This window comes from Schistocerca americana, chromosome 1 (assembly GCF_021461395.2).
Source record: "Schistocerca americana isolate TAMUIC-IGC-003095 chromosome 1, iqSchAmer2.1, whole genome shotgun sequence".
Lineage (NCBI taxonomy): Eukaryota > Metazoa > Arthropoda > Insecta > Orthoptera > Acrididae > Schistocerca > Schistocerca americana.
Genome location: NC_060119.1, coordinates 108,929,508 through 108,945,580, shown reverse-complemented (window position 1 = coordinate 108,945,580; position 16,073 = coordinate 108,929,508). Strand labels below are relative to the sequence as shown.

Below are 16,073 nucleotides of genomic sequence, written 5' to 3'. Positions count from 1 at the left end.
TAACGCGAGACATGTAGCACGGGTCATGTCTTGCAGAATCTCTTACATCTGAGCCCGTCACTTGCACAGCGTCCCTTTGGCGCAGAGGATAGCGCGTTGGACTTCTAATCCAAAGGTCGTGGGTTCGATCCCCACAAGGGACGGGCAATTTTTAAAAACATGTGCCAATCACGAGATGGGTATTGACATATGGGTAACCACAAGCGTCTTCAAAAGGTGAAAATTGTTGTGACCTCAGTTCTATGCTTAAATATGTCAACCTTACACATACAAGCGAAATTCTCGTAGATCTGTTATCCATGACGCTGTTATGTGTAAATGCTGTAAAAACGGAACCATATCTTCACGTGCCTGTTCACGCAAATTTTCTTTCAATACCCAATTTTTACCTACAGATAGAAATATAGCAATAGAACGCACATTTTGTACAGAAACAAATACAATGAAGAGTGAAATAATTTTGTATTACTTCACGAGTCAATGTATGTAATCCCAGTCATGATCTTTAATTCTTCCAGCCCAAGCTGAGAGGGTTTCAGTTTTCTCGGCCACAAGTGAGAAAAGTAGACTGTTTCACAACAAGATATAGTACTATGGTTCCTTAACTGTTCCCATTAAACAATGGCACTCTGTATCTATAGAAACGGCGGCAATATTCGCTTCAGCGCAGGGGGCTTTTGCTGGGGACTGTCAGGAGGGGACTTGCTGGATGCATGAAGGGAGAAGACCAGACAGAGACGTCTGACGCTCCGCTGACGCTTGCAGAAAACTACATTAAGTATGATTCCCGCCTATAACTGACGGCGAGAGAGATGCATCATCTGTCCACGTCTCATCGAAACACACTGTCACCAAGCAATGGCTGACGCTTCGAGGACGGCATGAAATTGACAGGGAGGTGATGCAGCTAACGTTCCTAGCAAATGTGCTAACAGGGCACACACGTCCGTTGGAGTGTATACATATGATGGGGACCGGCTGTGACACAGCAGTCAACCAAAGTCAAAAAATGTGACTAATCATACAGTGTTTCCAGTGTGTCGTTTACCACTTTGTGAGTGGATGCTGTTCTAAAGAGCGTAATTCCCATTTATCTGTAAGCAGCGCACGTGAGCGAATCTAATAGCAGGACTGTGTTACTACGATTGTACAGAGCAACTCTGTCAATACGCAGGTGTTTCAATCAGTAGGGCCATGGTAAACAGAGCGATTCGGAGTGATGTATCGTGTCTGTTACATAAATAATGAGTCTTTGATGTAATTGCTTCAGATAAATATGAAAGTAAGCCTATCAGAAAAGTAACGCGAGACATGTAGCACGGGTCATGTCTTGCAGAATCTCTTACATCTGAGCCCGTCACTTGCACAGCGTCCCTTTGGCGCAGAGGATAGCGCGTTGGACTTCTAATCCAAAGGTCGTGGGTTCGATCCCCACAAGGGACGGGCAATTTTTAAAAACATGTGCCAATCACGAGATGGGTATTGACATATGGGTAACCACAAGCGTCTTCAAAAGGTGAAAATTGTTGTGACCTCAGTTCTATGCTTAAATATGTCAACCTTACACATACAAGCGAAATTCTCGTAGATCTGTTATCCATGACGCTGTTATGTGTAAATGCTGTAAAAACGGAACCATATCTTCACGTGCCTGTTCACGCAAATTTTCTTTCAATACCCAATTTTTACCTACAGATAGAAATATAGCAATAGAACGCACATTTTGTACAGAAACAAATACAATGAAGAGTGAAATAATTTTGTATTACTTCACGAGTCAATGTATGTAATCCCAGTCATGATCTTTAATTCTTCCAGCCCAAGCTGAGAGGGTTTCAGTTTTCTCGGCCACAAGTGAGAAAAGTAGACTGTTTCACAACAAGATATAGTACTATGGTTCCTTAACTGTTCCCATTAAACAATGGCACTCTGTATCTATAGAAACGGCGGCAATATTCGCTTCAGCGCAGGGGGCTTTTGCTGGGGACTGTCAGGAGGGGACTTGCTGGATGCATGAAGGGAGAAGACCAGACAGAGACGTCTGACGCTCCGCTGACGCTTGCAGAAAACTACATTAAGTATGATTCCCGCCTATAACTGACGGCGAGAGAGATGCATCATCTGTCCACGTCTCATCGAAACACACTGTCACCAAGCAATGGCTGACGCTTCGAGGACGGCATGAAATTGACAGGGAGGTGATGCAGCTAACGTTCCTGGCAAATGTGCTAACAGGGCACACACGTCCGTTGGAGTGTATACATATGATGGGGACCGGCTGTGACACAGCAGTCAACCAAAGTCAAAAAATGTGACTAATCATACAGTGTTTCCAGTGTGTCGTTTACCACTTTGTGAGTGGATGCTGTTCTAAAGAGCGTAATTCCCATTTATCTGTAAGCAGCGCACGTGAGCGAATCTAATAGCAGGACTGTGTTACTACGATTGTACAGAGCAACTCTGTCAATACGCAGGTGTTTCAATCAGTAGGGCCATGGTAAACAGAGCGATTCGGAGTGATGTATCGTGTCTGTTACATAAATAATGAGTCTTTGATGTAATTGCTTCAGAGAAATATGAAAGTAAGCCTATCAGAAAAGTAACGCGAGACATGTAGCACGGGTCATGTCTTGCAGAATCTCTTACATCTCAGCCCGCCACTTGCACAGCGTCCCTTTGGCGCAGAGGATAGCGCATTGGACTTCTAATCCAAAGGTCGTGGGTTCGATCCCAACAACGGACGGGCAATTTTTAAAAACATGTGCCAATCACGAGATGGGTATTGACATATGGGTAACCACAAGCGTCTTCAAAAGGTGAAAATTGTTGTGACCTCAGTTCTATGCTTAAATATGTCAACCTTACACATACAAGCAAAATTCTCGTAGATCTGTTATCCATGACGCTGTTATGTGTAAATGCTGTAAAAACGGAACCATATCTTCACGTGCCTGTTCACGCAAATTTTCTTTCAATACCCAATTTTTACCTACAGATAGAAATATGGCAATAGAACGCACATTTTGTACAGAAACAAATACAATGAAGAGTGAAATAATTTTGTATTACTTCACGAGTCAATGTATGTAATCCCAGTCATGATCTTTAATTCTTCCAGCCCAAGCTGAGAGGGTTTCAGTTTTCTCGGCCACAAGTGAGAAAAGTAGACTGTTTCACAACAAGATATAGTACTATGGTTCCTTAACTGTTCCCATTAAACAATGGCACTCTGTATCTATAGAAACGGCGGCAATATTCGCTTCAGCGCAGGGGGCTTTTGCTGGGGACTGTCAGGAGGGGACTTGCTGGATGCATGAAGGGAGAAGACCAGACAGAGACGTCTGACGCTCCGCTGACGCTTGCAGAAAACTACATTAAGTATGATTCCCGCCTATAACTGACGGCGAGAGAGATGCATCATCTGTCCACGTCTCATCGAAACACACTGTCACCAAGCAATGGCTGACGCTTCGAGGACGGCATGAAATTGACAGGGAGGTGATGCAGCTAACGTTCCTGGCAAATGTGCTAACAGGGCACACACGTCCGTTGGAGTGTATACATATGATGGGGACCGGCTGTGACACAGCAGTCAACCAAAGTCAAAAAATGTGACTAATCATACAGTGTTTCCAGTGTGTCGTTTACCACTTTGTGAGTGGATGCTGTTCTAAAGAGCGTAATTCCCATTTATCTGTAAGCAGCGCACGTGAGCGAATCTAATAGCAGGACTGTGTTACTACGATTGTACAGAGCAACTCTGTCAATACGCAGGTGTTTCAATCAGTAGGGCCATGGTAAACAGAGCGATTCGGAGTGATGTATCGTGTCTGTTACATAAATAATGAGTCTTTGATGTAATTGCTTCAGAGAAATATGAAAGTAAGCCTATCAGAAAAGTAACGCGAGACATGTAGCACGGGTCATGTCTTGCAGAATCTCTTACATCTGAGCCCGTCACTTGCACAGCGTCCCTTTGGCGCAGAGGATAGCGCGTTGGACTTCTAATCCAAAGGTCGTGGGTTCAATCCCCACAAGGGACGGGCAATTTTTAAAAACATGTGCCAATCACGAGATGGGTATTGACATATGGGTAACCACAAGCGTCTTCAAAAGGTGAAAATTGTTGTGACCTCAGTTCTATGCTTAAATATGTCAACCTTACACATACAAGCAAAATTCTCGTACATCTGTTATCCATGACGCTGTTATGTGTAAATGCTGTAAAAACGGAACCATATCTTCACGTGCCTGTTCACGCAAATTTTCTTTCAATACCCAATTTTTACCTACAGATAGAAATATAGCAATAGAACGCACATTTTGTACAGAAACAAATACAATGAAGAGTGAAATAATTTTGTATTACTTCACGAGTCAATGTATGTAATCCCAGTCATGATCTTTAATTCTTCCAGCCCAAGCTGAGAGGGTTTCAGTTTTCTCGGCCACAAGTGAGAAAAGTAGACTGTTTCACAACAAGATATAGTACTATGGTTCCTTAACTGTTCCCATTAAACAATGGCACTCTGTATCTATAGAAACGGCGGCAATATTCGCTTCAGCGCAGGGGGCTTTTGCTGGGGACTGTCAGGAGGGGACTTGCTGGATGCATGAAGGGAGAAGACCAGACAGAGACGTCTGACGCTCCGCTGACGCTTGCAGAAAACTACATTAAGTATGATTCCCGCCTATAACTGACGGCGAGAGAGATGCATCATCTGTCCACGTCTCATCGAAACACACTGTCACCAAGCAATGGCTGACGCTTCGAGGACGGCATGAAATTGACAGGGAGGTGATGCAGCTAACGTTCCTGGCAAATGTGCTAACAGGGCACACACGTCCGTTGGAGTGTATACATATGATGGGGACCGGCTGTGACACAGCAGTCAACCAAAGTCAAAAAATGTGACTAATCATACAGTGTTTCCAGTGTGTCGTTTACCACTTTGTGAGTGGATGCTGTTCTAAAGAGCGCAATTCCCATTTATCTGTAAGCAGCGCACGTGAGCGAATCTAATAGCAGGACTGTGTTACTACGTTTGTACAGAGCAACTCTGTCAATACGCAGGTGTTTCAATCAGTAGGGCCATGGTAAACAGAGCGATTCGGAGTGATGTATCGTGTCTGTTACATAAATAATGAGTCTTTGATGTAATTGCTTCAGAGAAATATGAAAGTAAGCCTATCAGAAAAGTAACGCGAGACATGTAGCACGGGTCATGTCTTGCAGAATCTCTTACATCTGAGCCCGTCACTTGCACAGCGTCCCTTTGGCGCAGAGGATAGCGCGTTGGACTTCTAATCCAAAGGTCGTGGGTTCGATCCCCACAAGGGACGGGCAATTTTTAAAAACATGTGCCAATCACGAGATGGGTATTGACATATGGGTAACCACAAGCGTCTTCAAAAGGTGAAAATTGTTGTGACCTCAGTTCTATGCTTAAATATGTCAACCTTACACATACAAGCAAAATTCTCGTAGATCTGTTATCCATGACGCTGTTATGTGTAAATGCTGTAAAAACGGAACCATATCTTCACGTGCCTGTTCACGCAAATTTTCTTTCAATACCCAATTTTTACCTACAGATAGAAATATAGCAATAGAACGCACATTTTGTACAGAAACAAATACAATGAAGAGTGAAATAATTTTGTATTACTTCACGAGTCAATGTATGTAATCCCAGTCATGATCTTTAATTCTTCCAGCCCAAGCTGAGAGGGTTTCAGTTTTCTCGGCCACAAGTGAGAAAAGTAGACTGTTTCACAACAAGATATAGTACTATGGTTCCTTAACTGTTCCCATTAAACAATGGCACTCTGTATCTATAGCAACGGCGGCAATATTCGCTTCAGCGCAGGGGGCTTTTGCTGGGGACTGTCAGGAGGGGACTTGCTGGATGCATGAAGGGAGAAGACCAGACAGAGACGTCTGACGCTCCGCTGACGCTTGCAGAAAACTACATTAAGTATGATTCCCGCCTATAACTGACGGCGAGAGAGATGCATCATCTGTCCACGTCTCATCGAAACACACTGTCACCAAGCAATGGCTGACGCTTCGAGGACGGCATGAAATTGACAGGGAGGTGATGCAGCTAACGTTCCTGGCAAATGTGCTAACAGGGCACACACGTCCGTTGGAGTGTATACATATGATGGGGACCGGCTGTGACACAGCAGTCAACCAAAGTCAAAAAATGTGACTAATCATACAGTGTTTCCAGTGTGTCGTTTACCACTTTGTGAGTGGATGCTGTTCTAAAGAGCGTAATTCCCATTTATCTGTAAGCAGCGCACGTGAGCGAATCTAATAGCAGGACTGTGTTACTACGATTGTACAGAGCAACTCTGTCAATACGCAGGTGTTTCAATCAGTAGGGCCATGGTAAACAGAGCGATTCGGAGTGATGTATCGTGTCTGTTACATAAATAATGAGTCTTTGATGTAATTGCTTCAGAGAAATATGAAAGTAAGCCTATCAGAAAAGTAACGCGAGACATGTAGCACGGGTCATGTCTTGCAGAATCTCTTACATCTGAGCCCGTCACTTGCACAGCGTCCCTTTGGCGCAGAGGATAGCGCGTTGGACTTCTAATCCAAAGGTCGTGGGTTCGATCCCCACAAGGGACGGGCAATTTTTAAAAACATGTGCCAATCACGAGATGGGTATTGACATATGGGTAACCACAAGCGTCTTCAAAAGGTGAAAATTGTTGTGACCTCAGTTCTATGCTTAAATATGTCAACCTTACACATACAAGCAAAATTCTCGTACATCTGTTATCCATGACGCTGTTATGTGTAAATGCTGTAAAAACGGAACCATATCTTCACGTGCCTGTTCACGCAAATTTTCTTTCAATACCCAATTTTTACCTACAGATAGAAATATAGCAATAGAACGCACATTTTGTACAGAAACAAATACAATGAAGAGTGAAATAATTTTGTATTACTTCACGAGTCAATGTATGTAATCCCAGTCATGATCTTTAATTCTTCCAGCCCAAGCTGAGAGGGTTTCAGTTTTCTCGGCCACAAGTGAGAAAAGTAGACTGTTTCACAACAAGATATAGTACTATGGTTCCTTAACTGTTCCCATTAAACAATGGCACTCTGTATCTATAGAAACGGCGGCAATATTCGCTTCAGCGCAGGGGGCTTTTGCTGGGGACTGTCAGGAGGGGACTTGCTGGATGCATGAAGGGAGAAGACCAGACAGAGACGTCTGACGCTCCGCTGACGCTTGCAGAAAACTACATTAAGTATGATTCCCGCCTATAACTGACGGCGAGAGAGATGCATCATCTGTCCACGTCTCATCGAAACACACTGTCACCAAGCAATGGCTGACGCTTCGAGGACGGCATGAAATTGACAGGGAGGTGATGCAGCTAACGTTCCTGGCAAATGTGCTAACAGGGCACACACGTCCGCTGGAGTGTATACATATGATGGGGACCGGCTGTGACACAGCAGTCAACCAAAGTCAAAAAATGTGACTAATCATACAGTGTTTCCAGTGTGTCGTTTACCACTTTGTGAGTGGATGCTGTTCTAAAGAGCGTAATTCCCATTTATCTGTAAGCAGCGCACGTGAGCGAATCTAATAGCAGGACTGTGTTACTACGATTGTACAGAGCAACTCTGTCAATATGCAGGTGTTTCAATCAGTAGGGCCATGGTAAACAGAGCGATTCGGAGTGATGTATCGTGTCTGTTACATAAATAATGAGTCTTTGATGTAATTGCTTCAGAGAAATATGAAAGTAAGCCTATCAGAAAAGTAACGCGAGACATGTAGCACGGGTCATGTCTTGCAGAATCTCTTACATCTGAGCCCGTCACTTGCACAGCGTCCCTTTGGCGCAGAGGATAGCGCGTTGGACTTCTAATCCAAAGGTCGTGGGTTCGATCCACACAAGGGACGGGCAATTTTTAAAAACATGTGCCAATCACGAGATGGGTATTGACATATGGGTAACCACAAGCGTCTTCAAAAGGTGAAAATTGTTGTGACCTCGGTTCTATGCTTAAATATGTCAACCTTACACATACAAGCAAAATTCTCGTAGATCTGTTATCCATGACGCTGTTATGTGTAAATGCTGTAAAAACGGAACCATATCTTCACGTGCCTGTTCACGCAAATTTTCTTTCAATACCCATTTTTTACCTACAGATAGAAATATAGCAATAGAACGCACATTTTGTACAGAAACAAATACAATGAAGAGTGAAATAATTTTGTATTACTTCACGAGTCAATGTATGTAATCCCAGTCATGATCTTTAATTCTTCCAGCCCAAGCTGAGAGGGTTTCAGTTTTCTCGGCCACAAGTGAGAAAAGTAGACTGTTTCACAACAAGATATAGTACTATGGTTCCTTAACTGTTCCCATTAAACAATGGCACTCTGTATCTATAGAAACGGCGGCAATATTCGCTTCAGCGCAGGGGGCTTTTGCTGGGGACTGTCAGGAGGGGACTTGCTGGATGCATGAAGGGAGAAGACCAGACAGAGACGTCTGACGCTCCGCTGACGCTTGCAGAAAACTACATTAAGTATGATTCCCGCCTATAACTGACGGCGAGAGAGATGCATCATCTGTCCACGTCTCATCGAAACACACTGTCACCAAGCAATGGCTGACGCTTCGAGGACGGCATGAAATTGACAGGGAGGTGATGCAGCTAACGTTCCTGGCAAATGTGCTAACAGGGCACACACGTCCGTAGGAGTGTATACATATGATGGGGACCGGCTGTGACACAGCAGTCAACCAAAGTCAAAAAATGTGACTAATCATACAGTGTTTCCAGTGTGTCGTTTACCACTTTGTGAGTGGATGCTGTTCTAAAGAGCGTAATTCCCATTTATCTGTAAGCAGCGCACGTGAGCGAATCTAATAGCAGGACTGTGTTACTACGATTGTACAGAGCAACTCTGTCAATACGCAGGTGTTTCAATCAGTAGGGCCATGGTAAACATTGCGATTCGGAGTGATGTATCGTGTCTGTTACATAAATAATGAGTCTTTGATGTAATTGCTTCAGAGAAATATGAAAGTAAGCCTATCAGAAAAGTAACGCGACACATGTAGCACGGGTCATGTCTTGCAGAATCTCTTACATCTGAGCCCGTCACTTGCACGGCGTCCCTTTGGCGCAGAGGATAGCGCGTTGGACTTCTAATCCAAAGGTCGTGGGTTCGATCCCCACAAGGGACGGGCAATTTTTAAAAACATGTGCCAATCACGAGATGGGTATTGACATATGGGTAACCACAAGCGTCTTCAAAAGGTGAAAATTGTTGTGACCTCAGTTCTATGCTTAAATATGTCAACCTTACACATACAAGCAAAATTCTCGTAAATCTGTTATCCATGACGCTGTTATGTGTAAATGCTGTAAAAACGGAACCATATCTTCACGTGCCTGTTCACGCAAATTTTCTTTCAATACCCAATTTTTACCTACAGATAGAAATATAGCAATAGAACGCACATTTTGTACAGAAACAAATACAATGAAGAGTGAAATAATTTTGTATTACTTCACGAGTCAATGTATGTAATCCCAGTCATGATCTTTAATTCTTCCAGCCCAAGCTGAGAGGGTTTCAGTTTTCTCGGCCACAAGTGAGAAAAGTAGACTGTTTCACAACAAGATATAGTACTATGGTTCCTTAACTGTTCCCATTAAACAATGGCACTCTGTATCTATAGAAACGGCGGCAATATTCGCTTCAGCGCAGGGGGCTTTTGCTGGGGACTGTCAGGAGGGGACTTGCTGGATGCATGAAGGGAGAAGACCAGACAGAGACGTCTGACGCTCCGCTGACGCTTGCAGAAAACTACATTAAGTATGATTCCCGCCTATAACTGACGGCGAGAGAGATGCATCATCTGTCCACGTCTCATCGAAACACACTGTCACCAAGCAATGGCTGACGCTTCGAGGACGGCATGAAATTGACAGGGAGGTGATGCAGCTAACGTTCCTGGCAAATGTGCTAACAGGGCACACACGTCCGTTGGAGTGTATACATATGATGGGGACCGGCTGTGACACAGCAGTCAACCAAAGTCAAAAAATGTGACTAATCATACAGTGTTTCCAGTGTGTCGTTTACCACTTTGTGAGTGGATGCTGTTCTAAAGAGCGTAATTCCCATTTATCTGTAAGCAGCGCACGTGAGCGAATCTAATAGCAGGACTGTGTTACTACGATTGTACAGAGCAACTCTGTCAATACGCAGGTGTTTCAATCAGTAGGGCCATGGTAAACAGAGCGATTCGGAGTGATGTATCGTGTCTGTTACATAAATAATGAGTCTTTGATGTAATTGCTTCAGAGAAATATGAAAGTAAGCCTATCAGAAAAGTAACGCGAGACATGTAGCACGGGTCATGTCTTGCAGAATCTCTTACATCTGAGCCCGTCACTTGCACAGCGTCCCTTTGGCGCAGAGGATAGCGCGTTGGACTTCTAATCCAAAGGTCGTGGGTTCGATCTCCACAAGGGACGGGCAATTTTTAAAAACATGTGCCAATCACGAGATGGGTATTGACATATGGGTAACCACAAGCGTCTTCAAAAGGTGAAAATTGTTGTGACCTCAGTTCTATGCTTAAATATGTCAACCTTACACATACAAGCAAAATTCTCGTAGATCTGTTATCCATGACGCTGTTATGTGTAAATGCTGTAAAAACGGAACCATATCTTCACGTGCCTGTTCACGCAAATTTTCTTTCAATACCCATTTTTTACCTACAGATAGAAATATAGCAATAGAACGCACATTTTGTACAGAAACAAATACAATGAAGAGTGAAATAATTTTGTATTACTTCACGAGTCAATGTATGTAATCCCAGTCATGATCTTTAATTCTTCCAGCCCAAGCTGAGAGGGTTTCAGTTTTCTCGGCCACAAGTGAGAAAAGTAGACTGTTTCACAACAAGATATAGTACTATGGTTCCTTAACTGTTCCCATTAAACAATGGCACTCTGTATCTATAGAAACGGCGGCAATATTCGCTTCAGCGCAGGGGGCTTTTGCTGGGGACTGTCAGGAGGGGACTTGCTGGATGCATGAAGGGAGAAGACCAGACAGAGACGTCTGACGCTCCGCTGACGCTTGCAGAAAACTACATTAAGTATGATTCCCGCCTATAACTGACGGCGAGAGAGATGCATCATCTGTCCACGTCTCATCGAAACACACTGTCACCAAGCAATGGCTGACGCTTCGAGGACGGCATGAAATTGACAGGGAGGTGATGCAGCTAACGTTCCTGGCAAATGTGCTAACAGGGCACACACGTCCGTTGGAGTGTATACATATGATGGGGACCGGCTGTGACACAGCAGTCAACCAAAGTCAAAAAATGTGACTGATCATACAGTGTTTCCAGTGTGTCGTTTACCACTTTGTGAGTGGATGCTGTTCTAAAGAGCGTAATTCCCATTTATCTGTAAGCAGCGCACGTGAGCGAATCTAATAGCAGGACTGTGTTACTACGATTGTACAGAGCAACTCTGTCAATACGCAGGTGTTTCAATCAGTAGGGCCATGGTAAACAGAGCGATTCGGAGTGATGTATCGTGTCTGTTACATAAATAATGAGTCTTTGATGTAATTGCTTCAGAGAAATATGAAAGTAAGCCTATCAGAAAAGTAACGCGAGACATGTAGCACGGGTCATGTCTTGCAGAATCTCTTACATCTGAGCCCGTCACTTGCACAGCGTCCCTTTGGCGCAGAGGATAGCGCGTTGGACTTCTAATCCAAAGGTCGTGGGTTCGATCCCCACAAGGGACGGGCAATTTTTAAAAACATGTGCCAATCACGAGATGGGTATTGACATATGGGTAACCACAAGCGTCTTCAAAAGGTGAAAATTGTTGTGACCTCAGTTCTATGCTTAAATATGTCAACCTTACACATACAAGCAAAATTCTCGTACATCTGTTATCCATGACGCTGTTATGTGTAAATGCTGTAAAAACGGAACCATATCTTCACGTGCCTGTTCACGCAAATTTTCTTTCAATACCCAATTTTTACCTACAGATAGAAATATAGCAATAGAACGCACATTTTGTACAGAAACAAATACAATGAAGAGTGAAATAATTTTGTATTACTTCACGAGTCAATGTATGTAATCCCAGTCATGATCTTTAATTCTTCCAGCCCAAGCTGAGAGGGTTTCAGTTTTCTCGGCCACAAGTGAGAAAAGTAGACTGTTTCACAACAAGATATAGTACTATGGTTCCTTAACTGTTCCCATTAAACAATGGCACTCTGTATCTATAGAAACGGCGGCAATATTCGCTTCAGCGCAGGGGGCTTTTGCTGGGGACTGTCAGGAGGGGACTTGCTGGATGCATGAAGGGAGAAGACCAGACAGAGACGTCTGACGCTCCGCTGACGCTTGCAGAAAACTACATTAAGTATGATTCCCGCCTATAACTGACGGCGAGAGAGATGCATCATCTGTCCACGTCTCATCGAAACACACTGTCACCAAGCAATGGCTGACGCTTCGAGGACGGCATGAAATTGACAGGGAGGTGATGCAGCTAACGTTCCTGGCAAATGTGCTAACAGGGCACACACGTCCGTTGGAGTGTATACATATGATGGGGACCGGCTGTGACACAGCAGTCAACCAAAGTCAAAAAATGTGACTAATCATACAGTGTTTCCAGTGTGTCGTTTACCACTTTGTGAGTGGATGCTGTTCTAAAGAGCGTAATTCCCATTTATCTGTAAGCAGCGCACGTGAGCGAATCTAATAGCAGGACTGTGTTACTACGATTGTACAGAGCAACTCTGTCAATACGCAGGTGTTTCAATCAGTAGGGCCATGGTAAACAGAGCGATTCGGAGTGATGTATCGTGTCTGTTACATAAATAATGAGTCTTTGATGTAATTGCTTCAGAGAAATATGAAAGTAAGCCTATCAGAAAAGTAACGCGAGACATGTAGCACGGGTCATGTCTTGCAGAATCTCTTACATCTGAGCCCGTCACTTGCACAGCGTCCCTTTGGCGCAGAGGATAGCGCGTTGGACTTCTAATCCAAAGGTCGTGGGTTCGATCCCCACAAGGGACGGGCAATTTTTAAAAACATGTGCCAATCACGAGATGGGTATTGACATATGGGTAACCACAAGCGTCTTCAAAAGGTGAAAATTGTTGTGACCTCAGTTCTATGCTTAAATATGTCAACCTTACACATACAAGCAAAATTCTCGTAGATCTGTTATCCATGACGCTGTTATGTGTAAATGCTGTAAAAACGGAACCATATCTTCACGTGCCTGTTCACGCAAATTTTCTTTCAATACCCATTTTTTACCTACAGATAGAAATATAGCAATGGAACGCACATTTTGTACAGAAACAAATACAATGAAGAGTGAAATAATTTTGTATTACTTCACGAGTCAATGTATGTAATCCCAGTCATGATCTTTAATTCTTCCAGCCCAAGCTGAGAGGGTTTCAGTTTTCTCGGCCACAAGTGAGAAAAGTAGACTGTTTCACAACAAGATATAGTACTATGGTTCCTTAACTGTTCCCATTAAACAATGGCACTCTGTATCTATAGAAACGGCGGCAATATTCGCTTCAGCGCAGGGGGCTTTTGCTGGGGACTGTCAGGAGGGGACTTGCTGGATGCATGAAGGGAGAAGACCAGACAGAGACGTCTGACGCTCCGCTGACGCTTGCAGAAAACTACATTAAGTATGATTCCCGCCTATAACTGACGGCGAGAGAGATGCATCATCTGTCCACGTCTCATCGAAACACACTGTCACCAAGCAATGGCTGACGCTTCGAGGACGGCATGAAATTGACAGGGAGGTGATGCAGCTAACGTTCCTGGCAAATGTGCTAACAGGGCACACACGTCCGTTGGAGTGTATACATATGATGGGGACCGGCTGTGACACAGCAGTCAACCAAAGTCAAAAAATGTGACTGATCATACAGTGTTTCCAGTGTGTCGTTTACCACTTTGTGAGTGGATGCTGTTCTAAAGAGCGTAATTCCCATTTATCTGTAAGCAGCGCACGTGAGCGAATCTAATAGCAGGACTGTGTTACTACGATTGTACAGAGCAACTCTGTCAATACGCAGGTGTTTCAATCAGTAGGGCCATGGTAAACAGAGCGATTCGGAGTGATGTATCGTGTCTGTTACATAAATAATGAGTCTTTGATGTAATTGCTTCAGAGAAATATGAAAGTAAGCCTATCAGAAAAGTAACGCGACACATGTAGCACGGGTCATGTCTTGCAGAATCTCTTACATCTGAGCCCGTCACTTGCACAGCGTCCCTTTGGCGCAGAGGATAGCGCGTTGGACTTCTAATCCAAAGGTCGTGGGTTCGATCCCCACAAGGGACGGGCAATTTTTAAAAACATGTGCCAATCACGAGATGGGTATTGACATATGGGTAACCACAAGCGTCTTCAAAAGGTGAAAATTGTTGTGACCTCAGTTCTATGCTTAAATATGTCAACCTTACACATACAAGCAAAATTCTCGTAGATCTGTTATCCATGACGCTGTTATGTGTAAATGCTGTAAAAACGGAACCATATCTTCACGTGCCTGTTCACGCAAATTTTCTTTCAATACCCAATTTTTACCTACAGATAGAAATATAGCAATAGAACGCACATTTTGTACAGAAACAAATACAATGAAGAGTGAAATAATTTTGTATTACTTCACGAGTCAATGTATGTAATCCCAGTCATGATCTTTAATTCTTCCAGCCCAAGCTGAGAGGGTTTCAGTTTTCTCGGCCACAAGTGAGAAAAGTAGACTGTTTCACAACAAGATATAGTACTATGGTTCCTTAACTGTTCCCATTAAACAATGGCACTCTGTATCTATAGAAACGGCGGCAATATTCGCTTCAGCGCAGGGGGCTTTTGCTGGGGACTGTCAGGAGGGGACTTGCTGGATGCATGAAGGGAGAAGACCAGACAGAGACGTCTGACGCTCCGCTGACGCTTGCAGAAAACTACATTAAGTATGATTCCCGCCTATAACTGACGGCGAGAGAGATGCATCATCTGTCCACGTCTCATCGAAACACACTGTCACCAAGCAATGGCTGACGCTTCGAGGACGGCATGAAATTGACAGGGAGGTGATGCAGCTAACGTTCCTGGCAAATGTGCTAACAGGGCACACACGTCCGTTGGAGTGTATACATATGATGGGGACCGGCTGTGACACAGCAGTCAACCAAAGTCAAAAAATGTGACTAATCATACAGTGTTTCCAGTGTGCCGTTTACCACTTTGTGAGTGGATGCTGTTCTAAAGAGCGTAATTCCCATTTATCTGTAAGCAGCGCACGTGAGCGAATCTAATAGCAGGACTGTGTTACTACGATTGTACAGAGCAACTCTGTCAATACGCAGGTGTTTCAATCAGTAGGGCCATGGTAAACAGAGCGATTCGGAGTGATGTATCGTGTCTGTTACATAAATAATGAGTCTTTGATGTAATTGCTTCAGAGAAATATGAAAGTAAGCCTATCAGAAAAGTAACGCGAGACATGTAGCACGGGTCATGGCTTGCAGAATCTCTTACATCTGAGCCCGTCACTTGCACAGCGTCCCTTTGGCGCAGAGGATAGCGCGTTGGACTTCTAATCCAAAGGTCGTGGGTTCGATCCCCACAAGGGACGGGCAATTTTTAAAAACATGTGCCAATCACGAGATGGGTATTGACATATGGGTAACCACAAGGGTCTTCAAAAGGTGAAAATTGTTGTGACCTCAGTTCTATGCTTAAATATGTCAACTTTACACATACAAGCAAAATTCTCGTAGATCTGTTATCCATGACGCTGTTATGTGTAAATGCTGTAAAAACGGAACCATATCTTCACGTGCCTGTTCACGCAAATTTTCTTTCAATACCCAATTTTTACCTACAGATAGAAATATAGCAATAGAACGCACATTTTGTACAGAAACAAATACAATGAAGAGTGAAATAATTTTGTATTACTTCA

The 16,073-nt window shown here is 43.7% G+C and overlaps 13 non-coding genes across 13 annotated transcripts; all 13 read left to right on the top strand.

Moving 5' to 3' along the window:
• Positions 1–70: 70 nt before the first annotated feature.
• Trnar-ucu lies at positions 71–143 on the top strand. The gene has a single exon. It is a non-coding gene; the product is annotated as a tRNA-Arg (tRNA).
• Positions 144–1,370: 1,227 nt separating this feature from the next.
• On the top strand, positions 1,371–1,443 carry Trnar-ucu. Its single transcript has one exon. It is a non-coding gene; the product is annotated as a tRNA-Arg (tRNA).
• Positions 1,444–2,670: 1,227 nt separating this feature from the next.
• On the top strand, positions 2,671–2,743 carry Trnar-ucu. The gene has a single exon. It is a non-coding gene; the product is annotated as a tRNA-Arg (tRNA).
• Positions 2,744–3,970: 1,227 nt separating this feature from the next.
• Positions 3,971–4,043, top strand: Trnar-ucu. The gene has a single exon. It is a non-coding gene; the product is annotated as a tRNA-Arg (tRNA).
• A 1,227-nt stretch (positions 4,044–5,270) lies between these two features.
• Trnar-ucu lies at positions 5,271–5,343 on the top strand. Its single transcript has one exon. It is a non-coding gene; the product is annotated as a tRNA-Arg (tRNA).
• A 1,227-nt stretch (positions 5,344–6,570) lies between these two features.
• Positions 6,571–6,643, top strand: Trnar-ucu. Its single transcript has one exon. It is a non-coding gene; the product is annotated as a tRNA-Arg (tRNA).
• A 1,227-nt stretch (positions 6,644–7,870) lies between these two features.
• On the top strand, positions 7,871–7,943 carry Trnar-ucu. The gene has a single exon. It is a non-coding gene; the product is annotated as a tRNA-Arg (tRNA).
• A 1,227-nt stretch (positions 7,944–9,170) lies between these two features.
• On the top strand, positions 9,171–9,243 carry Trnar-ucu. Its single transcript has one exon. It is a non-coding gene; the product is annotated as a tRNA-Arg (tRNA).
• Positions 9,244–10,470: 1,227 nt separating this feature from the next.
• Trnar-ucu lies at positions 10,471–10,543 on the top strand. Its single transcript has one exon. It is a non-coding gene; the product is annotated as a tRNA-Arg (tRNA).
• Positions 10,544–11,770: 1,227 nt separating this feature from the next.
• Trnar-ucu lies at positions 11,771–11,843 on the top strand. Its single transcript has one exon. It is a non-coding gene; the product is annotated as a tRNA-Arg (tRNA).
• A 1,227-nt stretch (positions 11,844–13,070) lies between these two features.
• Positions 13,071–13,143, top strand: Trnar-ucu. Its single transcript has one exon. It is a non-coding gene; the product is annotated as a tRNA-Arg (tRNA).
• Positions 13,144–14,370: 1,227 nt separating this feature from the next.
• Positions 14,371–14,443, top strand: Trnar-ucu. Its single transcript has one exon. It is a non-coding gene; the product is annotated as a tRNA-Arg (tRNA).
• Positions 14,444–15,670: 1,227 nt separating this feature from the next.
• Positions 15,671–15,743, top strand: Trnar-ucu. Its single transcript has one exon. It is a non-coding gene; the product is annotated as a tRNA-Arg (tRNA).
• Positions 15,744–16,073: the final 330 nt, after the last annotated feature.